Source organism: Chiroxiphia lanceolata, chromosome 2, assembly GCF_009829145.1.
Source record: "Chiroxiphia lanceolata isolate bChiLan1 chromosome 2, bChiLan1.pri, whole genome shotgun sequence".
Lineage (NCBI taxonomy): Eukaryota > Metazoa > Chordata > Aves > Passeriformes > Pipridae > Chiroxiphia > Chiroxiphia lanceolata.
Genome location: NC_045638.1, coordinates 9,673,317 through 9,680,383, shown reverse-complemented (window position 1 = coordinate 9,680,383; position 7,067 = coordinate 9,673,317).

Genomic DNA, 7,067 nt, shown 5'->3' with positions numbered 1-7,067 from the left:
CTTGAATATATGAAAACTTGTGATAATATATGCAGAAATAACACTGGCATCTATAGTTAATGTTGCCAGTACTTTCTGGCAACAAAGGCTCAATTTTACTTTTTTAAACCTTTGCAGTTTGGGATGGAGTTGCCTCTATCAGATACCTACCTCGGGTTGATTTTTTTTGTTTGTTTGTTTGTTTAAAAGTTCCAGCTAAAGTTCAGTCATATGTAGTCTGAAAAATAGACATTTTCACTGTCCACAAAAAAACCCCTCTGAAGACTTCAACATTTTTCCTGGTGAGAAGCAGAAGATTGGCATACAGCCCCCCCAAACACAACCACAACGTGCACACTGCAGTACTGTGTGCTATGCTCAGGAGAGATGTGTTTATATCTTACATTCTCCAGAGTTCATCTGTAGTGAGTGTGCTGCATCCATTTACAGCTTCTGTGACTGAATGAACAATGTACCAGCAAATGGATGCTCCGTGATTCTCCAGCCTCCATCTTCTGGCCACCCACTGTTCCCAAAGGACCTGGGAGAGCGTGCTAGAGCCCGCTCTGGGAGTGAAAAAGAACAGGGAGATGTCTGCCCATCCCAAAGATATTGTGCTCAAGGAGTATAGGGAAAACAGCCCACGTGGCAGGACTGCTCAGTCTTAAGGCACCATCTGGGGGTTCAAGGGTTAGCAAGGCAGCCTGGGCTTCACGGGGAGCTGGAAAGAAGGCAGAGACAGCATGAATGTACAAGCAAGATTAAGTGCATAGAGGCAAAATGGGAAGAGACAGCAAGCAAAAGCCGAAATAGCAGAGTTCATAACAAAGTAACAAGCACCATTGCCTTGGAAATCTGTCTGTGACTTAAGAAGTATTGTGACTATCTCTTTTCCTATGGTGACTGGATATGAAATCAAGTGGAAGAATCTGCCCTGCCTCCATGGGCAGTCAGTCCACAGAAGGAACAGCTACTGAAGCTATTAGTTCAAGTGATAAGGATCCTCTGTGTCGCTATGAAGACCTGACCTTTGCTGATGGCATGAGTTGTGGTTCAGTGCAATTTCACACACTGTGCTTTCCTCTGTACAAATAAGTAATTTTTTGAAATGTCTGAATGACTTGCCTGGATTCAGGTTGGGAATTCATACTGGAAAATTAATTACAAGGATATTTTTAACATCTAATCAAAAGCTCCTTAAAGGCAGATGCCAGATGCAAAGCACCCCAAATATCTCTTACCATCAGTGGGCAGTTTTGATGGATATCAATCAGTCTGTGAAATCTCTCTTAAAAAATGAGAAAAAATATATAATCTCTAAATCTAACAGAGATGTTCATTACTGTTTATGAGAAATCATGTGCTAAAGTCACAAAGACCATAGAAGTATCCCAAGAGGATTAATACTGTTATATTCAATAAAAAGTCAGTATAGAGGTAAAATGCAATAAATGTATAGTAAAGGTTCTAAGAATTACTGTCTGCCTGCTTTATTTCCTTGGAGAAGTAAGGATCCTCTGGAAGCATAGCTCATGCTCCTGTATTAATTAGCATGCCACCATTTACATTATTCAGAAATATGTAGAAACACCTGAATTAAATCAGTCTAAATCTTGTCATTTCCAGATTTCTAAGTGTCACACTTTGGAACAACAGTATCTTTTAAAGTACAATATATTATTCTACATATAGAAATAAAATAGAGGAATTATATATTAAAGCATTTCCAATAAGTAGTATTCTTCCAAGATACTTAAAGATGGTATAAAAGTGAGCCTTGTAGTAGTTAATTTCTGAAATGACATCCCATATCTAAGCAAAGGTATTCTTAGAATAACACTTCAGCATCAGCATTTATCCTTTCTCTGTTGGTTTTTTTCCTCTAATTTGTGTTTTGACTATTATAACTTTTTTCCCCCTTTTTTTCCTATCTGACTTCTCTATTTTTTTTTGTCAATTTCTTCCTCATCCATTGTACCACTACATCCATAGACCAAAGACTCAAAGAACACTTTAGTCTGAAAGTATAACTTTAGTGGTCATCCAGTCCAATCTGCTGCTCCAAACCAAATCTAATGAGATCAGATTGGTTAGGGCCATGTCCACTTAAGGCTTGAGTGTCTCCAAGGATGGAAATCTCACAATCTCTCTGCTGCCCTGGTACCAGAGTGTTTGAATGCACTTCTGGTAATGGAAGCTTCTAATCTCTAATCAGAATTTACTCTGTTCCAACTTTTCCCTGTTATCTCATGTCCCAAAACCATGCATCTCTATAAAGCTTCTGGCACCACCATTTTTGTGTCTTCTGGTCTGGAAGTAGTAATATCCTCTTGACCCTTTAGTTCTCTGGACTCAATAATCCCATCTCTCTCAGCTTCTTATACACAAGAGTGCTCTGACGACCCTTATTACCCTGTGCAGGACTCACTGAGGTGTGTCTGTTCCTTTCCTGCATTGGGGAGCCAAAATTCTGGACAGGACACTCCAGAAATGGCCTCAAAAATCCTGAATAGAGGTGGTGGATGACTCTCCTGGACCTGCTGGCTGCATTTTCGCTAAGGCAAGCCAAGATGTTGTTGGCCTTCTTTGCTGCCAGGGCACATTACTGGTGCTTGTTCAGCTTGCTGCCCGCCTTGATCACCAGGTCGTTTTTATTCAGAGCTGTTTCCTAGCTGGTCATTCCTCAGCCTGTACTGGGGCATGGGATAATCCCCTTCAAGGTGCAAGGTTTTCATTTGCACTCTTGACTTAGTGAGGTTCCTGCCTGGCCAGGTCCTTCAGACTCACAGTCCTGCCCTCCAGCACACTGGCTGCTCCCTCTCCAGCTCAGTGCCATCTGCAAATTTGTGGAGAGAGCTCCTCATGCTGCCGTAACTCACAGCTACAACACCATAAACACAGGTAAGGGATCCTTCCGAGTCAAAGAGCTGAAGAAACCGACCTGAATATGAGACACCAAGTCTCTTACACGAGAGCAGGAACAAGCAGACAAAGCCCAGTACCACATGTACCAAGCTGACGGCTACCTCTATTGTTAATTTTTTTCCGAGTCAACAGGAAAAGCTGTGTTACAGAGGTCCTCTCAGAAGGTTCCTGCCTTGCAACCTTTAAACAATATCCAAGCAAGCAAGATGTTGATTTCTGTGGGGCTTCTTCTATTACACATACTGTCTTAGGACCAGATCCTGTGATAATATTAGTAGTACTGAGGCAGCAGTTCACTTATGTTTCCCTGAAGTGGGGTAGGGTCTGAATTATGCATGGGCTGAGGTCACTGCTGCTAACATGCTTGGTTTTAAATTAGATTCTAAAGCCAAATAGCACCCAAACTGGGAAGTACAGCACCATCTAAGAGCTACTGCATTTCCATTACCCATGGTGAACTCGTCACTATGCAGCAGAAGAAAACCTTTGGTGGTTTAGTACTGGCTGTGATGTAAAGTGCACCATCACTATGAAAAAAATCGAGGCAGATACCAAAAAAGCATGTGAAAAGTTTATATTAGTAGGAATAGAAAATAGTATTATGTCTGTACAAGAAAAGAAAATGTGTTTTGAAAACTGTGATGAAACTGAATATGACATATTAAAGAAAATAAAAGAGGTAAGTAGAAACTACTCTTTGCAACAGGTGGTAGACACATACCAAGGGGAAATATGTGGTTAAGCTAGTGACAAACAGAAAATTCAATATGACTGATTCATCCAAAACCAAGAAAAGAAGCATCATTGCTACAAATTTTAATATCCTTTATCCTTTTCCTTTTTTTTTTTTTTTCTGCGGAGGCTGGGATTGTAGAAACATTATCTCCTGATATATCATCACCTCATATGGCCAAATGAGCTACTGTGAAACCTCCCAGACATCATGTCTGAGAAAGTATATTTGTTCTGCTTGTTGATGCCTGTTGGAATTTCTTTCACAATGTTTTGAATCTTTCCCCAAATCGTTGTCATTTGTACATCTGACTGAGTGCATTTCCTCACTCATATATTTTAACACTTTTCATATGCCCTCGAGCATCAACAGAGATGTATTTTTCATTGGCTGAATTGATGTTGCTGTTTTTTCATTGCATTTGTAACGTGACATTCATTTTTGTTTTGTTCTGTGGGTTTTTTTTCCTCCTGGTACTCCACTTAAAATGACAAAGTATTTAGAGAGAGCAAGCTGGTTCATTTTCTTCTGCTATATTAAGAGAATGTTTCTAACTGCAATGTTAGAGCTAATCTAATTAAAATTAATGACAATACTCAACATTTGAAAAAGGGGATATATGGGAATTTACAAAACACAGCAAGAAGTCAGGATTTGCACTATAGCTGTGCTCCTTTACTTACTTTGGTTAACATGAAGGTTACCCAGAAAACCATTCCTACCCAGCATCCATATCGTGGTTCTAGCTCTTCTGCTAGTGGGAAGGACAGTCATGCCTAAAATTTAGCTGCTGTGCCAGGTGTGACCCATCCCAGGTCTGTTCTCCCTTCTGTTTTACCTTCTGGCATCTGACAAAGGCACCAGGCCTGTCATTCCACAGCAGTCCTGCAGTTCTCTCTTCCTAGGCTCCAGCCCTTTTGTCTCCTTACATTTCCTCTCTTTCTGTATTGCCCTTAAGTAGAAATGCAGATGAGGAAGGGGAAGGCTGATTGTTGAGGACAATCCTATTAGTAGTCTAGCAAGGCTATTGTATTATTTTAATATGGGATAATTGCAGCCTTTGTGCTGCCTTCAAGCAAATTGTTCAGATCTTTCTCCTAAATGAGGGAAAGGACAGTCACCTGGTGTTTTTTTTCCTGAAACCCTGGCTGGCTTTTTTTTTTTTTTGATATCCTGAGGATCTATAACACGTTTTAGACCCATCCTATTACTTGTAATCTCCTCTTCTGTCAGATTACCTTCATTCATGTTTGACGTTTCAGAAAAAGAAAATTGAGACCTAGCAGTTCCCTTTCCTCCTGCTCTTTCCTCCACTGCTTGTTTTTAACCAAGAAGTGGTGCTTTACAGCTCCAGTTGCTTTGTTGTTCATATTAAGACTGCCAGTAAAAGAGTTTAATTTGGCTCCTGTCAGTCATACAAGAAGTAGTGAAAATAAAAGTGAAGGGAAGCTTGCAGTGAGCACAGACAAGAAAGGTTTGCAGTGAGAAATCCTAAGAGCTTTAATTCTTAAGAGAATAAAATACAAAGCTTTGGCAAATAAGGCATTTTTTTTTGGAAGATTGAGAAAATAATTTATATTAATTAGGACTTTTCTCTAGATCTATTTTTAAGAGTTTTGTTCATCAAAGTCCTTTGCTTTCATAGAGAAAAAATACACACAAAATTAAGTTTCAAAATTAAACCAGAAAAAAATTACTTTAAGTTTGATTAAAAAAAAAAAATCAGTTTGAGACCAAAAATATCTCTAGCGGAAGATGATTGCTAATTTTCTTGCTTCTCTCTGCTTGCTGGTTACATAAATTGCTCAATCCCCTAGTCCACTTAATCTAAGCAATGAAAATCCACTGTTAACATCACTGAAAAAAATGGTGAGTCACTATCCCTAAGTCTGTTTACCACAGTCCCGTGTTTCTTCCTTCACTGGATGTCTCCACATTAAGAAATATGGAGAATGAAAGAGTCTGTCATGGTCTATTGAGGGATGTCAAGGCACCTTTGATGTTTTCAGGATTCTTGTTCACTTGAAGTAAAACATTAGTTATGAAATGATGGACCAAAGAGCTGGTGAAGAATGTGAAATTAGTAGAAACAATGGTACAATGCAGCTTACAAAAATTAAATTTGTCATTCAAAAGACAAAAATAGCTCATTCCGATGTCCAGTGTATTAAATCTCCCTTCACTGGAGTACAAAGCATGTACCAGCCAATTACTGATTGAGGGAAAAGCCATATGTCAAATACAGTATATGATAGATTGAAGAAAAATCACTTTGACTAGCATGAAAATTAAACCCAGTCCCAGATTCTTTGCATACCCCAATCTCTTATTGAGTTGAGTAGGTGAATATGTTAGGAACGCAGACTAGTTTAGAACAAGCATTGGTAATAAATAACCTATATCTTCTGCAATATCATTTTACTCCCCTTTCTCCCCCTCACAGTCCCTTGAAACGTTTGTGTTTGGTGTTGCTTTTTATAAATCAATAAATTTAAAAAATTCAAGTCCTTTTTCAATTTTGAGAGTGCAGAGGTGCACTGAGGTTTTTCCCTTTTCTTTTATCACTTACAGAAACATTATATTATCCCCCAAAGCTTTATGTCCTTATGGGACCACAATGGGATGACAGCCAGCTGCTGGCAGCAGCATGGCTGGTGTTGCCCTGCTGCTGGAGTCTTGGCTGTGAGCAGGAACACACAGAACAGATGTCTGGGATACGCTGCTCATTTTGAGATGAACCATTATAGACCTTTTGCACTGTGCATCCCTCAGTCTCCAAAAAGTGGGTTAGAAATTGCCCTTCTGTTTTGAATAGGATTCATCTGTTTGAAGAGCCCCATTGGTGTGAAGAATGAAGGAATCAATTCACAAACGGATGCAGCCTGAATGTACAAGGAGCATTAGGAAGCAGGGGAGCCGAGAGCTGGGTGCTTGCCTCTGCATGAAGACAGCTGCAGCTTGGCAGTGCAGGTCTGGGGTCTGAGAAGAACAGATTCCTTGGCCCTGGTACATCTTATGCCTGGCTCTCTAAAAATGGCATTTGGGATCCAAAAACTGACTAGAAATAGTGACACTATATTGAAAACAAATCAGTTCCCAGCACTGTGGAAGAAGGGTGTGAGATGAGAGTTGATTGGAAGAAGTTGATCTTCTTTTCAGCCTACACCAGCCCTTATCCCGCTGCCCTGCCTCCCCACTGAAATAGTGTGCCTGACAGGGAAGTTCTCTCTGTGAATGCCAATGATTTTACATCAATGTTGGGTCACCCTCTTATCTATGAAAATTCGCTTTACATTGCTTTGATAGAAAATACTGTCTAGCTTCTATTGTGCTCTACAGCACCAGTTCCCACTCTGGAAGGAGTATTCACATACTTCAGGTTAGATGTGTCTTCAGTGCCTCCCTGGCAGACGGAGGCAGATGTTTCCCT